The following is an 18,548-nucleotide window of genomic DNA, read 5'->3' as shown; positions in this document are numbered from 1 at the left end:
CGTCCCTGGGTGGGCTTGAACCACCAACCTTTCGATTAACAGTCGAACGCGCTAACCGATTGCGCCACAGAGACATGAAGGTCAAGGGCCGTGTGTCGAATAATGACAACATCTTCATGTCAGTTATGGCTAAGTTTGCAATAAATGTTCCTGTGAAACAGTCAATGTCAATGAGATTGTATTATACCCTGGTATGCTAGAATACCATCTAAGGAGAAAAAACATGCTTTTGAAGTCAAGTTAGTCAAGTCAAGTTGCTTATTCATCCTTTCAAATTATCAGGACTTTTATGGTTTGCAGCCACAAACCATAGTTGCAGCTTATTTTCACTCTGTCTATCTGATTCCATTGCAGAAAACAGTTTTATGAACCTTGCCCCAACTCAAACATGTGAAAAATATCAATGCTGAAAGTTTGGGTTGAACCTGCAACCTGATGACAGTATTACATTCGGTGTGGATCTATAATCAAACTGAACCAAGAACGACTCCTTATTCCTTTCTGTGAACTTTCCACCAGAAGGGCTAGGTTAGGGGTGTCAAACTCAAACTGTACAGTGGGCCAAAAATGAAGTCTTGGACAAGTCGCGGGCCGGAGTTGTTGACGGAGGGGGGGGGGTTGCGGGATTGCGATCTGTTGGAGTTGATGCGCGTTAACGCTGAAATGAGATATGCCGGCGGGCCAATTGCTTTACATTAATTGGGGACATTAATTACATTATAACAGGGTCCGCGGGCGGGTCCTAGGTGTCATAATTAACACCTAGGAGTTCAAAAATCTGAAAAAATCTAAAAAAAACAGCTAGGGGCAACACAAATGCACATACTGGCTAGGGCGGCGTGCTGGCAAAAAATAGTGTAAATTCGATCGTGTTAATTCGTATAAGTGAAAGGATTCTGCATTTAGTCTGAATTGTTGACAGGGGGAGGGGAGGTACGGGATTACGGGCTGCCGGAGTTGACGCGCCAGGGTTACCACGCCGAGACGCACGTCAACGCGTTAACACTGAAATGCGATACGCCGGCGGTCAATTGCATTACATTAATTGGGGACATTACATTATAACAGGGTCCACGGTCGGAATTGTTGACGGGGGGGGGGGGGGGGGAAGGTACAGGATTACGGGCTGCCGGAGTTGACGCTCCAGGGTTACCACGCCGAAACGCGCGTCAACGTGATATGAGGGCGGGCCAGTTCTGATAGACATTAGATAATATCTGGTGGGCTGGATTAAATTGCACTCCGAGCCGTACGTTTGACACCCCTGGGCTAGGTTAAAATGTTATAGCGCCCAACGTGGGGCTCGAACCCACGACCCTGAGATTAAGAGTCTCATGCTCTACCGACTGAGCTAGCCGGGCTTCCAATAAACTAAACAACGTTTGAAAAAAAAGAAAAGGACTCCTGAGTGTTAAATCACCTTGACATGTCTTCAAATGTTGATAGAAAATAGCCGTATTTCATGGCCCACTGATAAATCACATAGGATTTAAATTCCAGGACCCAACAAGCTTTAGCCCCCCGTGGCCCCCTTAAATGTTAAGTTTGATAAAAAAGAAAAAAGAAACGTGAATTACGATACATAGATTTAACACGCCAGACCATCAAGCATGCTCCTACTGTTCTTCTTTGGTGTTAGACAGAAAGTTTATTGCCACCTACTGGCCTGGCATGCTTATGTGAGGGTTTTAAATCATTTTTTGCGTTTTTTTTAATTTTATATAAACACTGTTGTGGTGGACAGAAATTTGTTTTTTAAACAAATAAATGAAATCAAATAAATAAATACCCATTCTTACCCATTTTTCACACGTAAAATACCCATTTACGTGTGGACGAGGTCTGAACTGAAGGAGGGTTTATAGATGAACACAACCTTAAAGCCTTATTAAAGGCAGGGTCATGTGTTTTGGTCTGGTTCATCTTTAAATGCAGTAATGCGAAAAATCATCTACCCACATCTGGAAAGCAACCACAGGGTGTGAATCTCAAGCTTTACTGAATGTGCTGGGGTGTTCAGCCATTCACCAAAGGGTTGGTGGTTCTAGTCCAACGAGGTCCGGACGGCTTTTAAGTAAAAAGCAATATCACTGATATGATCGTTAGACTTGGTGAAATTGATCATATCTAGCAACTTAATACGTCAAATTCCTAGACAGCACATAAGCCTGCCAGCTCTTTACCTCAGACAATCAGTAGCCAAGGGTTCAACTGTATCATATGTTTGGAAGTGAAATGACACAGTAGTTCTATCAAATCACTCTGGGAAACACAGTTAATTGTTTCCCTCATCACAGGTCAAAGGTTTGGCCTGTTTCTTGCCTTGGCATGTGCTATGTTCCAATATCCATACTTCCATGAGTACACTTAAAAGTAGTACACTATCTGCACTGACTAAGTGAAAGTTTGGGTCAAACCTGCTGACAGTATTACATTCAGTGTGGATCTATAATCAAACAGAACTAAGAACAACTCTTTATTCCTTTCTGTGAACTTTCTGCCAGAAGGGCTAGGTTAAAATGTCATTTCGCCCAACGTGGGGCTCGAACCCACGACCCTGAGATTAAGAGTCTCATGCTCTACCGACTGAGCTAGCCGGGCTGATTAAAAACTAAACAACGTTTGAAAAAAAAGAAAATGAATCCTGAGTGTTAAATCACCTTGACATTGATGTCTTCAAATGTTGATAGAAAATGGCCGTATTTTATGGCCCACTGATAAATCACATAGGATTTAAATTCCAGGACCCAACAAGCTTTGCCCCCCCGTGGCCCCCTTAAATGTTAAGTTTGATTAAAAAAAGAAAAAAGAAATGTGAATTACGATACATAGATCTAACATGCCAGACCATTAAGCATGCTCCTACTGTTCTTCTTTGGTGTTAGACAGAAGGTTTATCGCCACCTACTGGCCTGGCATGCTTATGTGAGGGTTTTAAATCATTTTTTGCGTTCTCTTTTAGACAAAGATATTTTATATAAACACTGTTGTGGTGGACAGAAATTCGTTTTTTAAATGAAGGGGAGAAAAATACGTGGTTAGAAATACCCATTTACGTGTGGACGAGGTCTGAACTGAAGGAGGGTTTATAGATGAACACAATATTAAAGCCTTATTAAAGGCAGGGTCATGTGTTTTGGTCTGGTTCATCTTTAAACACAGTAATGCGAAAAGTCATCTACCCACACCTGGAAAGCAACCACAGGATGTGAATCTCAAGCTTTACTTAATGTGCTGGGGTGTTCAGCCATTCACCAGAAGGTTGGTGGTTCTAGTCCAACGAGGTCCGGACGGCTTTTAAGTAAAAAGCAATATCACTGATATGATCATTAGACTTGGTGAAATTGATCATATCTAGCACCTTAATACGTCAAATTCCTAGACAGCATATAAGCCTGCCTGCTCTTTACCTCAGACAATCAGTAGCCAAGGGTTCAACTGTATCATATGTTCGGAAGCAAAATGACACAGTAGTTCTATCAAATCACTCTGGGAAACACAGTTAATTGTTTCCCTCATCACAGGTCAAAGGTTTGGCCTGTTTCTTGCCTTGGCATGTGCTATGTTCCAATATCCATACTTCCATGAGTACACTTAAAAGTAGTACACTATCTGCACTGACTAAGTGAAAGTTTGGGTCAAACCTGCAACCTGCTGACAGTATTACATTCAGTGTGGATCTATAATCAAACAGAACTAAGAACAACTCTTTATTCCTTTCTGTGAACTTTCTGCCAGAAGGGCTAGGTTAAAAGGTCATTTCGCCCAACGTGGGGCTCGAACCCACGACCCTGAGATTAAGAGTCTCATGCTCTACCGACTGAGCTAGCCGGGCTGGTAAAAAACTAAACAACGTTTGAAAAAAAAGAAAAGGAATCCTGAGTGTTAAATCACCTTGACATTGATGTCTTCAAATGTTGATAGAAAATGGCCGTATTTCATGGTCCACTGATAAATCACATAGGATTTAAATTCCAGGACCCAACAAGCTTTGCCCCCCGTGGCCCGTTTAAATGTTAAGTTTGATTAAAAAAAGAAAAAAGAAATGTGAATTACGATACATAGATCTAACACGCCAGAACATTAAGCATGCTCCTACTGTTCTTCTTTGGTGTTGGACAGAAAGTTTCATAAGGGACAGAAAGTGGGCGTGTCCACCTAGATGTGTGCTGCATAGATCAGTCTATCAGCCTACCCAGTGGACTGTAGCAAACGCTGCTCATCTATCCGTCACACATCTAGGTGGACACGCACACCTGTGATGTCTTAAGGGGCTGATTTCCAACACGGCTTCTATCTCAAGCCGTGTTGGAAATCACGGCTTGAGATAGAAGTGCGCCATGTGTGGGAGGGGGGTGGGTTTGGGTGGATTGTGGTTGTCTCTGGTGTTATGTCTCGGTGTGATTACTATTGTGCTTTTTTTTTTCTTTTTTTTCCCTCTCTCCTTTGCCCTGGGGGATCCCCTCTTTTCATCTACCTTCTCCATTCCTGATAAAATGCAACCTTTAGATGATTAATACAACTTGCCCAGACACGGACATTGGATCTACTACTAGATTTTTAAGCTGGAATGTGAGAGGTCTGAACAGCCCCATTAAATGATCGAAAGTACTTTCCCATTTGAAGAGATTAAATGCAGACATAGTATTCTTACAGGAAACGCATTTACGTGATAAGGATCAAGTTAGACATAAGAGTCCATGGGTCAGTGATGTTTTTCACTAAATTTTTGACTCGAAAGCTAGAGGGGTAGCCATTTTGATTAATAAAAGGGTACATTTTACCACTTCTAAGATCAGAGCTGATAAGAATGGGAGATATATGATTGTCGCAGGCCTTCTATACCATAATCCGGTTTTATTAGTAAAAATTTATGCTCCAAATTTTGACAATCCAGATTTTACAAATAGATCATTTGCCACCCTTCCTTTCCTAGACACCCATCTTTTAATTCTTGCTGGGGACCTGAACTGTGTTGTGAATCCAACCCTGGACCGCTCTCATCCCCGTACAATCAACCAATCTTCCATGTCTAAATCAATTTCTGATTTTATGCTCCAAAATGGGTTTGTAGACCCTTGGAGATTTTATAATCCCCAAACTAAAGCATATTCTTTTTTTTCCCAAGTCCATCAATCCTATCCCCGCATTGATTATTTTTTTGTTGATGGTTCCCTGGTCCCCAAAGTGTCCTCTTCCGAGTATCATTCAATTGTTATATCTGATCATGCTCCTCTTAGTCTAAATATACAACTTTCAGGCCAACCTCGTTTCTCTTCACCCTGGAGGTTTAACACTCTGCTTCTGTCTGATGATGCATTCAACGCCTTATCATGTCCTCAATTGATGACTTTATAGCTATTAACAAAGACGACTCTGTCTCTTACTCATTATTATGGGAATCGCTCAAAGCCTATTTGCGTGGTCAAATTATTTCTTACTCAGCTCATCGCAATAAAACTCGTAAGGCCAGGCTAAATGAACTCCTAACTAAAATCTGGGATATTGATGGACAAAATGCTATTAACCCATCCCAGAGTTTAATGAAACAGAGATATGATCTGCAGGCAGAGTTGGACCTCCTTACAACAAGCGACGCTGAGCGACTTCTAGTACGTTGTCGTGCTACTTATTATGAACATGGTGATAAACCGACTAGGCTCCTGGCTCATCAATTGAAACGTCAAACTACTTCTCGATTAATTCCACAAATTAAAGATTCCTCTGGCGCAGTTGTCTCTGACCCCACTTCTATAAATTACATCTTTAGGGATTTCTATTTCTCCCTTTATGAATCAGAATCATCATCAGACACGACAGAAATGACTTCTTTCCTCCAGAATCTTGACATCCCCAAAGTTGATCCCACTACTGCTAATGAGCTTGATACACCTTTGAATTTGGAAGAAATTAAATCCTCTATCAAACCCATGCAAAACAATTAAACACCCGGCCCCGATGGATTCCCAGTTGAGTTTTTTAAGAAATTTATTAATAAGCTAGCCCCTCTCCTCAACCCAAGCGTCCATATCCCTTCTTTTGAAGGGAAAAAACCCTACTTCTTGTACCTTGTATAGGCCTCTGTCACTTCTTAATGTTGACGTTAAGATTTTAGCTAAAACCTTAGCATCTCGTTCATCATCTTTGAAAAGATTCTTTCTGTCATCATACCAGAGGAACAGAATGGCTTCATTAAAGGGCGTCAGCTGTTTTTCAATGTCCGAACACTTTTAAATGTAATTTTCTCTGGTCATTCCTCCTCAACTCCCGAAGTTGTTATTTCGCTCGATGCTGAGAAAGCATTTGATCGGGTAGACTGGCATTATCTTTTTCAAGTTTTACAACAGTTTGGCCTAGGGAACAGGTTTATTTATTGGATTCGGCTTCTATATACCACCCCTCAAGCCAGTGTCCACACAAATAATTCACTATCTAAATATTTTACACTGTCACGCGGTACTAGACAGGGCTGTCCCCTCTCCCCTCTACTTTTTGCTTTGGCCATAGAGCCCCTCTCAATTGCTTTAAGATCTCTCCCTCACTTTCACAGCATTCCTCGCTCTGGTATCGAATTAAAATTGTCTCTTTATGCTGATGACCTTCTTCTGTATATATCGGATCCGTTAATTACTATTCCACTAATTTTATCACTGCTGGAGAGATTTGGCTCTTTCTCAGGCTATAAAGTTAATCTACTTAAAAGTGAATGCTATCCTATAAACACTTTAGCTTTACAACTTAAACAATCCGACATTCCTTTTAAGCTCAGCCCTTCAGGGTTTAAATATTTAGGGATTAATGTGACCCGCACCTTGCCTTCTCTTTATTCTGCCAATTTTGCTCCATTGGTTACCCAGCTTGGACTAGATTTCAAGAGGTGGAATTCTCTTCCTCTGTCATTGATAGGTAGGATTACTGTGGTAAAAATGAATGTCTTGCCAAGATTTCTTTTTCTATTTCAGTGCATTCCTTTATTTTTGCCTAAAACATTTTTTAAGTCTTTGGATGAGACTGTTACTTCCTTCTTGTGGGGAGGTAAGTCTGCCAGGGTAAGAAAGTCATTATTGCAAAAATTCACATCTGACGGTGGTCTCGCCTTACCAAATTTTCTTCTGTATTATTGGTCAGCACAAATACAGAAATTGACTTACTGGCTTCAATCTCCCGAACTATTATGGTGCAAGCTTGAGACCCAGTCGTGTTTCTCCTCTACACTCGCGGCTTTACTGACCTCTTCATTGCCGATTAACCCTTCTAGTTTCACTAAGAATCCTATTGTGCTATCTAATTTGAGGATTTGGTTCCAAATTAGACGCCATTTTAAGTTTTCCTCTGCATCCACTCTGATGCCCATAGTGAACAATCATCTATTCCCCCCGTCTGTTGGGAATATCTCCTGCGTGTTATGGCAAAATCAAGGCATTAAAGTTTTCAGAGACCTTTATAAAGACGGCACTTTTTCAACTTTTTCAGACTTGTCTAAAGATTTTAATTTACCTACATCTCATTTATTTATGTATTTTCAAATTAGGCATTGTGCCTATTCCCTTTTTTCATGTTATCCTTCCCTCTCTATTTACCAACCATGGCAAGACCTTCTGACCTTAAAACCCCAACAGAAATCGCTAATATCTAACATTTATGACAAACTCATGGCTCTTGAAAATAATGTGTCCGTCAAAACTAAAGATGCTTGGGAGCATGAGCTTGGGATAAATCTGACAGATCAATGGTGGGATAAGGCTGTGCATAGTATACGCTCATCTTCTCCTTGTGCCAGGCTGCAGCTTATACAGTTTAAAGTTTTACATAGAGTTCATTTCAGCAAATCTAGATTATCTGTGATTTATCCAAACGTTGTGGACCAGTGTGACAGATGCCATGCCTCCTCTTGTACCTTGAGTCATGTTTTTTTACTGTCCCAGACTACACAAATTCTGGACTGACTTTTTTGAGATTTTGACGGGGGTTCTTGGGGTCCGAATGAGGATGGACCCTTTAATTGCTATATTTGGGACCCCAACAGAACGGCTCCATGTTGGTTCTTTGCAATTAGAGGTGCTAGCCTTCACTTCCCTTCTGGCACAACGTCGGATTTTTCTCATGTGGAAGTCTCCCAATCCCCCATCCATATCGGTCTGGCTCAAGGACATTATGTTCTTTATCAAATTAGAAGAAATTACCTTATCAGTGAAAGGCTGCTACACTAAATTTACAAAAAAATGGAATTATTTTATAACTTACTTTGACTCATTATCAACCCTGCCCCAAGACTAATCCCATCTTCCCCCCCCCCCCTTTTTTTTTATTATTATTTTTATTTTTTATTTTTATTATTATTATTATTTTTTTCTTCTCTCATTACTTTCTTTTAACTACTTATTTTGTGCTACAACTTTGATATTTATATAATCTATGCTTATTTTCATTGTTAGAATTTGCAATATATACTCATGATGAGACATCTGTTCCTTGTTGGTGTTTTTGTGTCTATAAAAGAAAAAACCAATAAAAAGATTTTTTTTTTAAAAGTGCATCGTCCCTGGGTGGGCTTGAACCACCAACCTTTCGATTAACAGTCGAACGCGCTAACCGATTGCGCCACAGAGACATGAAGGGCAGGTGATGTGTGTTGAAAAACAACAACACATCTTCATGTCAGCTATGGCTAAGTTTGCAATAATTGTTCCTGTGAAACAGTCAATGTCAATGAGATTGTATTATACCCTGGTATGCTAGAATACCATCTAAGGAGAAAAAACATGGATTCAAGGCAAGTTATCTCGCTTATTCATCCTTTCAAATTATCAAGAATTTTATGGTTTGTAGCCACAAACCGTAGTTGCAGCTTAGTTTCACTCTGTCTATCTGATTCCATTGCAGAAAACAGTTTTATGAACCTTGCCCCAACTCAAACATGTGAAAAATATCAATGCTGAAAGTTTGGGTCAAACCTGCAACCTGCTGACAGTATTACATTCAGTGTGGATCTATAATCAAACAGAACTAAGAACAACTCTTTATTCCTTTCTGTGAACTTTCTACCAGAAGGGCTAGGTTAAAAGGTCATTGCGCCCAACGTGGGGCTCGAACCCACGACCCTGAGATTAAGAGTCTCATGCTCTACCGACTGAGCTAGCCGGGCTGGCATTAACCTAAACAACGTTTGAAAAAAAAGAAAAGGAATCCTGAGTGTTAAATCACCTTGACATTGATGTCTTCAAATGTTGATAGAAAATAGTCGTATTTCATGGCCCACTGATAAATCACATAGGATTTAAATTCCAGGACCCAGCAAGCTTTAGCCCCCCGTGGCCCCCTTAAATGTTAAGTTTGATTAAAAAGGAAAAAAGAAACGTGAATTACGATACATAGATCCAACACGCCAGACCATTAAGCATGCTCCTACTGTTCTTCTTTGGTGTTAGACAGAAAGTTTATCGCCACCTACTGGCCTGGCATGCTTATGTGAGGGTTTTAAATCATTTTTTGCGTTTTCTTTTAGACAAAGATATTTTATATGAACACTGTTGTGGTGGACAGAAATTCGTTTTTTAAACGAAGGGGAGAAAAAATTAATAAATACCCATTTTTACCCATAAAATACCCATTTACGTGTGGACGAGGTCTGAACTGAAGGAGGGTTTATAGATGAACACAACCTTAAAGCCTTATTAAAGGCGGGGTCATGTGTTTTGGTCTGGTTCATCTTTAAACACAGTAATGCGAAAAGTCATCTACCCACATCTGGAAAGCAACCACAGGGTGTGAATCTCAAGCTTTACTGAATGTGCTGGGGTGTTCAGCCATTCACCAAAGGGTTGGTGGTTCTAGTCCAACGAGGTCCGGACGGCTTTTAAGTAAAAAGCAATATCACTGATTTGATCGTTAGACTTGGTGAAATTTATCATATCTAGCACCTTAATACGTCAAATTCCTAGACAGCACATAAGCCTGTGAGCTCTTTACCTCAGACAATCAGTAGCCAAGGGTTCAACTGTATCATATGTTCGGAAGCAAAATGACACAGTAGTTCTATCAAATCTACTCTGGGAAACACAGTTAATTGTTTCCCTTATCACAGGTCAAAGGTTTGGGCTGTTTCTTGCCTTGGCATGTGCTATGTTCCAATATCCATACTTCCATGAGTACACTTAAAAGTAGTATACTATCCGCACTGACTAAGTGCGCTGATTTTCAGATGTCAGTGTCGTTCCAAATCGAATACTACGTGAACTAACCGGAAATTACGATTGCAACTGCCGCCGTGGCTCCTCCCCCGCAATAAACATCCCGCTTTGAACGGTGAACTCTTTACGCATAGTAGCTATAGAAAGCTATAAAAGCTATAAAAGCTACAAAATGACTCCATTAATGCAGGCTATGTGAAAAATGTGCCGACATTGCCTCAGCCTGGCGCCACCTCTTCCGCTATGTAGCTAAGATGGCTGCGGTTGAGTACGGAAAGTGTGCTTCGATCCACACTTCGCGGTTTGACCATTTTGAGTACACCATCCGGGTCCTTTCAGTACACTTCTTTTCACCCCGATCTGAATTGGAACGCCCTACGTACTCAAACTAAGTATAGTGAGTGCGGATAGTATGGATATTGGATCACAGCAATGGTTTTCAGTTCAAGGTGCCATGACATGCCACCAGGTGTGGTGTGATTAGCCGTTACAAGCCGTTTTGGAAATCTGCCCCTTATGACATCATAAGGGGCAGAAAGTGGGCGTGTCCACCAAGATGTGTGCTGCATAGTTCAGTCTACCAGCCTACCCAGTGGACTGTAGCAAACGCTGCTCATCTATCTGTCACACATCTAGGTGGACAAGCACACCCGTGATGTCTTAAGGGGCTGATTTCCAACACGGCTTATCACCCCACACCTGGTGGCATGTCATGGCACCTTTAAAAGTGCATCGTCCCTGGGTGGGCTTGAACCACCAACCTTTCGATTAACAGTCGAACGCGCTAACCGATTGCGCCACAGAGACATGAAGGACAGGGGATGTGTGTTGAAAAACGACAACATATCTTCATGTCAGCTATGGCTAAGTTTGCAATAATTGTTCCTGTGAAACAGTCAATGTCAATGAGATTGTATTATACCCTGGTATGCTAGAATACCATCTAAGGAGAAAAAACATGGATTCAAGGCAAGTTATCTCGCTTATTCATCCTTTCAAATTATCAAGAATTTTATGGTTTGCAGCCACAAATCGTAGTTGCAGCTTAGTTTCACTCTGTCTATCTGATTCCATTGCAGAAAACAGTTTTATGAACCTTGCCCCAACGCAAACATGTGAAAAATATCAATGCTGAAAGTTTGGGTAAAACCTGCAACCTGCTGACAGTATTACATTCAGTGTGGATCTATAATCAAACAGAACTAAGAACAACTCTTTATTCCTTTCTGTGAACTTTCTGCCAGAAGGGCTAGGTTAAAAGGTCATTACGCCCAACGTGGGGCTCGAACCCACGACCCTGAGATTAAGAGTCTCATGCTCTACCGACTGAGCTAGCCGGGCTGGCAATAACCTAAACAACGTTTGAAAAAAAAGAAAAGGAATCCTGAGTGTTAAATCACCTTGACATTGATGTCTTCAAATGTTGATAGAAAATAGTCGTATTTCATGGCCCACTGATAAATCACATAGGATTTAAATTCCAGGACCCAGCAAGCTTTAGCCCCCCGTGGCCCCCTTAAATGTTAAGTTTGATTAAAAAGGAAAAAAGAAACGTGAATTACGATACATAGATCCAACACGCCAGACCATTAAGCATGCTCCTACTGTTCTTCTTTGGTGTTAGACAGAAAGTTTATCGCCACCTACTGGCCTGGCATGCTTATGTGAGGGTTTTAAATCATTTTTTGCGTTTTCTTTTAGACAAAGATATTTTATATGAACACTGTTGTGGTGGACAGAAATTCGTTTTTTAAACGAAGGGGAGAAAAAATTAATAAATACCCATTTTTACCCATAAAATACCCATTTACGTGTGGACGAGGTCTGAACTGAAGGAGGGTTTATAGATGAACACAACCTTAAAGCCTTATTAAAGGCGGGGTCATGTGTTTTGGTCTGGTTCATCTTTAAACACAGTAATGCGAAAAGTCATCTACCCACATCTGGAAAGCAACCACAGGGTGTGAATCTCAAGCTTTACTGAATGTGCTGGGGTGTTCAGCCATTCACCAAAGGGTTGGTGGTTCTAGTCCAACGAGGTCCGGACGGCTTTTAAGTAAAAAGCAATATCACTGATTTGATCGTTAGACTTGGTGAAATTTATCATATCTAGCACCTTAATACGTCAAATTCCTAGACAGCACATAAGCCTGTGAGCTCTTTACCTCAGACAATCAGTAGCCAAGGGTTCAACTGTATCATATGTTCGGAAGCAAAATGACACAGTAGTTCTATCAAATCTACTCTGGGAAACACAGTTAATTGTTTCCCTTATCACAGGTCAAAGGTTTGGGCTGTTTCTTGCCTTGGCATGTGCTATGTTCCAATATCCATACTTCCATGAGTACACTTAAAAGTAGTATACTATCCGCACTGACTAAGTGCGCTGATTTTCAGATGTCAGTGTCGTTCCAAATCGAATACTACGTGAACTAACCGGAAATTACGATTGCAACTGCCGCCGTGGCTCCTCCCCCGCAATAAACATCCCGCTTTGAACGGTGAACTCTTTACGCATAGTAGCTATAGAAAGCTATAAAAGCTATAAAAGCTACAAAATGACTCCATTAATGCAGGCTATGTGAAAAATGTGCCGACATTGCCTCAGCCTGGCGCCACCTCTTCCGCTATGTAGCTAAGATGGCTGCGGTTGAGTACGGAAAGTGTGCTTCGATCCACACTTCGCGGTTTGACCATTTTGAGTACACCATCCGGGTCCTTTCAGTACACTTCTTTTCACCCCGATCTGAATTGGAACGCCCTACGTACTCAAACTAAGTATAGTGAGTGCGGATAGTATGGATATTGGATCACAGCAATGGTTTTCAGTTCAAGGTGCCATGACATGCCACCAGGTGTGGTGTGATTAGCCGTTACAAGCCGTTTTGGAAATCTGCCCCTTATGACATCATAAGGGGCAGAAAGTGGGCGTGTCCACCAAGATGTGTGCTGCATAGTTCAGTCTACCAGCCTACCCAGTGGACTGTAGCAAACGCTGCTCATCTATCTGTCACACATCTAGGTGGACAAGCACACCCGTGATGTCTTAAGGGGCTGATTTCCAACACGGCTTATCACCCCACACCTGGTGGCATGTCATGGCACCTTTAAAAGTGCATCGTCCCTGGGTGGGCTTGAACCACCAACCTTTCGATTAACAGTCGAACGCGCTAACCAATTGCGCCACAGAGACATGAAGGACAGGGGATGTGTGTTGAAAAACGACAACATATCTTCATGTCAGCTATGGCTAAGTTTGCAATAATTGTTCCTGTGAAACAGTCAATGTCAATGAGATTGTATTATACCCTGGTATGCTAGAATACCATCTAAGGAGAAAAAACATGGATTCAAGGCAAGTTATCTCGCTTATTCATCCTTTCAAATTATCAAGAATTTTATGGTTTGCAGCCACAAATCGTAGTTGCAGCTTAGTTTCACTCTGTCTATCTGATTCCATTGCAGAAAACAGTTTTATGAACCTTGCCCCAACGCAAACATGTGAAAAATATCAATGCTGAAAGTTTGGGTAAAACCTGCAACCTGCTGACAGTATTACATTCAGTGTGGATCTATAATCAAACAGAACTAAGAACAACTCTTTATTCCTTTCTGTGAACTTTCTGCCAGAAGGGCTAGGTTAAAAGGTCATTACGCCCAACGTGGGGCTCGAACCCACGACCCTGAGATTAAGAGTCTCATGCTCTACCGACTGAGCTAGCCGGGCTGGCAATAACCTAAACAACGTTTGAAAAAAAAGAAAAGGAATCCTGAGTGTTAAATCACCTTGACATTGATGTCTTCAAATGTTGATAGAAAATAGCCGTATTTCATGGCCCACTGATAAATCACATAGGATTTAAATTCCAGGACCCAACAAGCTTTAGCCCCCCGTGTCCCCTTAAATGTTAAGTTTGATTAAAAAAGAAAAAAGAAACGTGAATTACGATACATAGATCCAACACGCCAGACCATTAAGCATGCGCCTACTGTTCTTCTTTGGTGTTAGACAGAAAGTTTATCGCCACCTACTGGCCTGGCATGCTTATGTGAGGGTTTTAAATCATTTTTTGCATTTTCTTTTAGACAAAGATATTTTATATGAACACTGTTGTGGTGGACAGAAATTCGTTTTTTAAACGAAGGGGAGAAAAAATTAATAAATACCCATTTTTACCCATAAAATACCCATTTACGTGTGGACGAGGTCTGAACTGAAGGAGGGTTTATAGATGAACACAACCTTAAAGCCTTATTAAAGGCAGGGTCATGTGTTTTGGTCTGGTTCATCTTTAAACACAGTAATGCGAAAAGTCATCTACCCACATCTGGAAAGCAACCACAGGGTGTGAATCTCAAGCTTTACTTAATGTGCTGGGGTGTTCAGCCATTCACCAAAGGGTTGGTGGTTCTAGTCCAACGAGGTCCGGACGGCATTTAAGTAAAAAGCAATATCACTGATTTGATCGTTAAACTTGGTGAAATTTATCATATCTAGCACCTTAATACGTCAAATTCCTAGACAGCACATAAGCCTGTGAGCTCTTTACCTCAGACAATCAGTAGCCAAGGGTTCAACTGTATCATATGTTCGGAAGCAAAATGACACAGTAGTTCTATCAAATCTACTCTGGGAAACACAGTTAATTGTTTCCCTTATCACAGGTCAAAGGTTTGGGCTGTTTCTTGCCTTGGCATGTGCTATGTTCCAATATCCATACTTCCATGAGTACACTTAAAAGTAGTATACTATCCGCACTGACTAAGTGCGCTGATTTTCAGATGTCAGTGTCGTTCCACATCGAATACTACGTGAACTAACCGGAAATTACGATTGCAACTGCCGCCATGGCTCCTCCCCCGCAATAAACATCCCGCTTTGAACGGTGAACTCTTTACGCATAGTAGCTATAGAAAGCTATAAAAGCTATAAAAGCTACAAAATGACTCCATTAATGCAGGCTATGTGAAAAATGTGCCGACATTGCCTCAGCCTGGCGCCACCTCTTCCGCTACGTAGCTAAGATGGCTGCGGTTGAGTACGGAAAGTGTGCTTCGATCCACACTTCGCGGTTTGACCATTTTGAGTACACCATCCGGGTCCTTTCAGTACACTTCTTTTCACCCCGATCTGAATTGGAACGCCCTACGTACTCAAACTAAGTATAGTGAGTGCGGATAGTATGGATATTGGATCACAGCAATGGTGTTCAGTTAAAGGTGCCATGACATGCCACCAGATGTGGTGTGATTAGCCGTTACAAGCCGTTTTGGAAATCTGCCCCTTATGACATCATAAGGGGCAGAAAGTGGGTGTGTCCACCTAGATGTGTGCTGCATAGATCAGTCTATCAGCCTACCCAGTGGACTGTAGCAAACGTTTCTCATCTATCCGTCACACATCTAGGTGGACACGCACACCTGTGGTGCCTTAAGGGGCTGATTTCCAACACGGCTTGTAACGGCTAATCACACCACACCTGGTGGCATGTCATGGCACCTTTAAAAATTCATCGTCCCTGGGTGGGCTTGAACCACCAACCTTTCGATTAACAGTCGAACGCGCTAACCGATTGCGCCACAGAGACATGAAGGGCAACAGATGTGTGTTGAAAAACGAGAACAAATCTTCATGTCAGCTATGGCTAAGTTTGCAATAAATGTTCCTGTGAAACAGTCAATGTCAATTAGATTGTATTATACCCTGGTATGCTAGAATACCATCTATGGAGAAAAAACATGGATTCGAAGTCAAGTTATATCGCTTATTCATCCTTTCAAATTATCAAGAATTGTATGGTTTGCAGCCACAAACCATAGTTGCAGCTTATTTTCACTCTGTCTATCTGATTCCATTGCAGAAAACACTTTTATGAACCTTGCCCCAACTCAAACATGTGAAAAATATCAATGCTGAAAGTTTTTTTTTTTTTTTTTTTTTTAACCTTTATTTATTCAGGAAAGATCCATTGAGATTAAAATCTCTTTTTCGAGGATGTCCTGAGGAAACAGGTACAAGCAAACATACACAACACGATCAAGGTAACAAGAGACATTTGACATCAAAAACAAGCAGCACAATTACAGAATTAAGTTAATTGTCACAGGTGCAGCTGGTGACTAAAAGTTCTGAGATTGAGCATTTGAAGCAAGAAAGAGGGATGAGAGAGCCCAATCTCAGCCTGGTTTGTAGGTCATTCCACGACCATGGCCCAAAATGGGAGAGGGTCTTCATCCCTAACACGGTCCTCATATGGGGGACCTTAAATCGCAGCCAACTGTTGGCTCTAAGATTGTGTGTCAACTGGACAGCAATAAACTTAGAGCAGATGTAATGCGGCAGCTTGCCTAAAATAGCTTTGTAAATTAAGGTGTACCAGTGCAATACCCTTCGAGTATTAAGGGAAGAAAATCCTGTAAGTGTGTATAAAGTGCAATGGTGGGTTCTGAAGGCTGAGCCTGTTATGTATCTCAGAGCAGCATGGTAAATGGGATCCAGTTTTGCTAGGGTGGTCGGACAAGCAATCCTATAGATAGTATCGCCATAGTCAAGCTGTGATAAAAATAAGCTATTAACTAGACGCTTGCGGGCAGTGACAGAAAAGCAAGATTTAAATCTGTACAGAAAACTCACAATGAATTTCAGTTTTTTTGACAAGTAGGAGATATGATGCTTGAAATTTAAGTCCTTGTCTAGCCAGATGCCAAGATATTTATATGTGTCAACTACCTCTATGATGGTACCATCCAGTGCCATAAATGGGGGCATGGTGACTGTGGAGTTGTGATGGAAGAACATAATTTTGGTTTTACTGGCATTGAGGACTAACTTCGCATGATAGAGAGAATGCTGCAAGGAAGTAAAATCAGCTTGCAGGTTGGCAAATGCTGCTTCTAAAGAGGAGGCAGAGGTGTAAAGAACAGTGTCATCAGCATACATATGATAAGAAGAGAATTTCAACTGATCGCAGATATTGTTAACATAAAGTAAAAAGAGTAATGGCCCTAAAACTGACCCTTGCGGGACCCCCTTATCCAGAGTGATGGGGTCGGATATTACTGTACCAAGACGGACAGACTGGACACGTTCTGTTAGGTAGCTTTTAAACCACATTACCATGTTATTACTAAATCCGATATTTTGGATAATTTTCAGAAGATAACCGTGATCAACAGTATCAAAAGCCTTTCTAAGATCGATAAACAAGGCTAAGCAGACTTTCTTGCTATCAAGGGCTGATTGTATTTCATCCAGGACATTAAGAGTGGCAGTGATTGTACTATGTCCTGGTCTGAACCCAGACTGTGAAGGGTTGAGTATGTTATTGGACTCCAGTAGCTGATGGAGTTGGGTGGACACCAAGGACTCGAATAATTTTGCAAGGGTTGAGAGATTAGAAATGGGTCTATAATTATTTAAATCTGAGGAATCACCTGATTTCAGCAAGGGCATGACAAAAGCTTGCTTCCATAAAACTGGAAATGCCTGCGTGGAGATGGATAAATTAAAAATATAAGTTACAGTTTTTGCTATGATTGGGGCTGCTGATTTGAGAAGAGATGGATCAAGATTTGGGTCAAACCTGCAACCTACTGACAGTATTACATTCAGTGTGGATCTATAATCAAACAGAACCAAGAACGAGTCCTTATTCCTTTCTGTGAACTTTCCACCAGAAGGGCTAGGATAAAAGGTAACCGCGCCCAACGTGGGGCTCGAACCCACGACCCTGAGATTAAGAGTCTCATGCTCTACCGACTGAGCTAGCCGGGCTGCCAATTACCTAAACAACGTTTGAAAAAAAAGAAAAGGAATCCTGAGTGTTACATCACCTTGACATTGATGTCTTCAAATGTTGATAGAAAATAGCCGTATTTCATGGCCCACTGATAAATCACATAGGATTTAAATTCCAGGACCCAACAAGCTTTAGCCCCCCGTGTCCCCTTAAATGTTAAGTTTGATTAAAAAAGAAAAAAGAAACGTGAATTACGATACATAGATCCAACACGCCAGACCATTAAGCATGCTCCTACTGTTCTTCTTTGGTGTTAGACAGAAAGTTTATCGCCACCTACTGGCCTGGCATGCTTATGTGAGGGTTTTAAATCATTTTTTGCATTTTCTTTTAGACAAAGATATTTTATATGAACACTGTTGTGGTGGACAGAAATTCGTTTTTTAAACGAAGGGGAGAAAAAATTAATAAATACCCATTTTTACCCATAAAATACCCATTTACGTGTGGACGAGGTCTGAACTGAAGGAGGGTTTATAGATGAACACAACCTTAAAGCCTTATTAAAGGCGGGGTCATGTGTTTTGGTCTGGTTCATCTTTAAACACAGTAATGCGAA

General features: G+C 41.2%; 12 non-coding genes across 12 annotated transcripts; all 12 read right to left on the bottom strand.

The window, feature by feature from the left end:
• Window positions 1-74, bottom strand: AC3HAE_038950 (transfer RNA asparagine (anticodon GUU)). The gene has a single exon. It is a non-coding gene; the product is annotated as a tRNA-Asn (tRNA).
• A 1,214-nt stretch (window positions 75-1,288) lies between these two features.
• Window positions 1,289-1,361, bottom strand: AC3HAE_038938 (transfer RNA lysine (anticodon CUU)). The gene has a single exon. It is a non-coding gene; the product is annotated as a tRNA-Lys (tRNA).
• A 1,167-nt stretch (window positions 1,362-2,528) lies between these two features.
• On the bottom strand, window positions 2,529-2,601 carry AC3HAE_038926 (transfer RNA lysine (anticodon CUU)). Its single transcript has one exon. It is a non-coding gene; the product is annotated as a tRNA-Lys (tRNA).
• Window positions 2,602-3,762: 1,161 nt separating this feature from the next.
• AC3HAE_038913 (transfer RNA lysine (anticodon CUU)) lies at window positions 3,763-3,835 on the bottom strand. The gene has a single exon. It is a non-coding gene; the product is annotated as a tRNA-Lys (tRNA).
• A 4,702-nt stretch (window positions 3,836-8,537) lies between these two features.
• On the bottom strand, window positions 8,538-8,611 carry AC3HAE_038900 (transfer RNA asparagine (anticodon GUU)). Its single transcript has one exon. It is a non-coding gene; the product is annotated as a tRNA-Asn (tRNA).
• Window positions 8,612-9,072: 461 nt separating this feature from the next.
• Window positions 9,073-9,145, bottom strand: AC3HAE_038888 (transfer RNA lysine (anticodon CUU)). The gene has a single exon. It is a non-coding gene; the product is annotated as a tRNA-Lys (tRNA).
• A 1,778-nt stretch (window positions 9,146-10,923) lies between these two features.
• On the bottom strand, window positions 10,924-10,997 carry AC3HAE_038876 (transfer RNA asparagine (anticodon GUU)). Its single transcript has one exon. It is a non-coding gene; the product is annotated as a tRNA-Asn (tRNA).
• A 461-nt stretch (window positions 10,998-11,458) lies between these two features.
• Window positions 11,459-11,531, bottom strand: AC3HAE_038863 (transfer RNA lysine (anticodon CUU)). The gene has a single exon. It is a non-coding gene; the product is annotated as a tRNA-Lys (tRNA).
• Window positions 11,532-13,309: 1,778 nt separating this feature from the next.
• On the bottom strand, window positions 13,310-13,383 carry AC3HAE_038851 (transfer RNA asparagine (anticodon GUU)). The gene has a single exon. It is a non-coding gene; the product is annotated as a tRNA-Asn (tRNA).
• A 461-nt stretch (window positions 13,384-13,844) lies between these two features.
• AC3HAE_038839 (transfer RNA lysine (anticodon CUU)) lies at window positions 13,845-13,917 on the bottom strand. Its single transcript has one exon. It is a non-coding gene; the product is annotated as a tRNA-Lys (tRNA).
• A 1,787-nt stretch (window positions 13,918-15,704) lies between these two features.
• Window positions 15,705-15,778, bottom strand: AC3HAE_038827 (transfer RNA asparagine (anticodon GUU)). Its single transcript has one exon. It is a non-coding gene; the product is annotated as a tRNA-Asn (tRNA).
• A 2,113-nt stretch (window positions 15,779-17,891) lies between these two features.
• On the bottom strand, window positions 17,892-17,964 carry AC3HAE_038815 (transfer RNA lysine (anticodon CUU)). Its single transcript has one exon. It is a non-coding gene; the product is annotated as a tRNA-Lys (tRNA).
• Between the last annotated feature and the right edge of the window lie 584 nt (window positions 17,965-18,548).

This window comes from Micromesistius poutassou, assembly GCF_964030765.1.
Source record: "Micromesistius poutassou genome assembly, chromosome: 23".
Classification (NCBI taxonomy): domain Eukaryota; kingdom Metazoa; phylum Chordata; class Actinopteri; order Gadiformes; family Gadidae; genus Micromesistius; species Micromesistius poutassou.
Note: the sequence above shows the minus strand (reverse complement) of the source record. Positions and strands in the feature narration are given on the sequence as shown.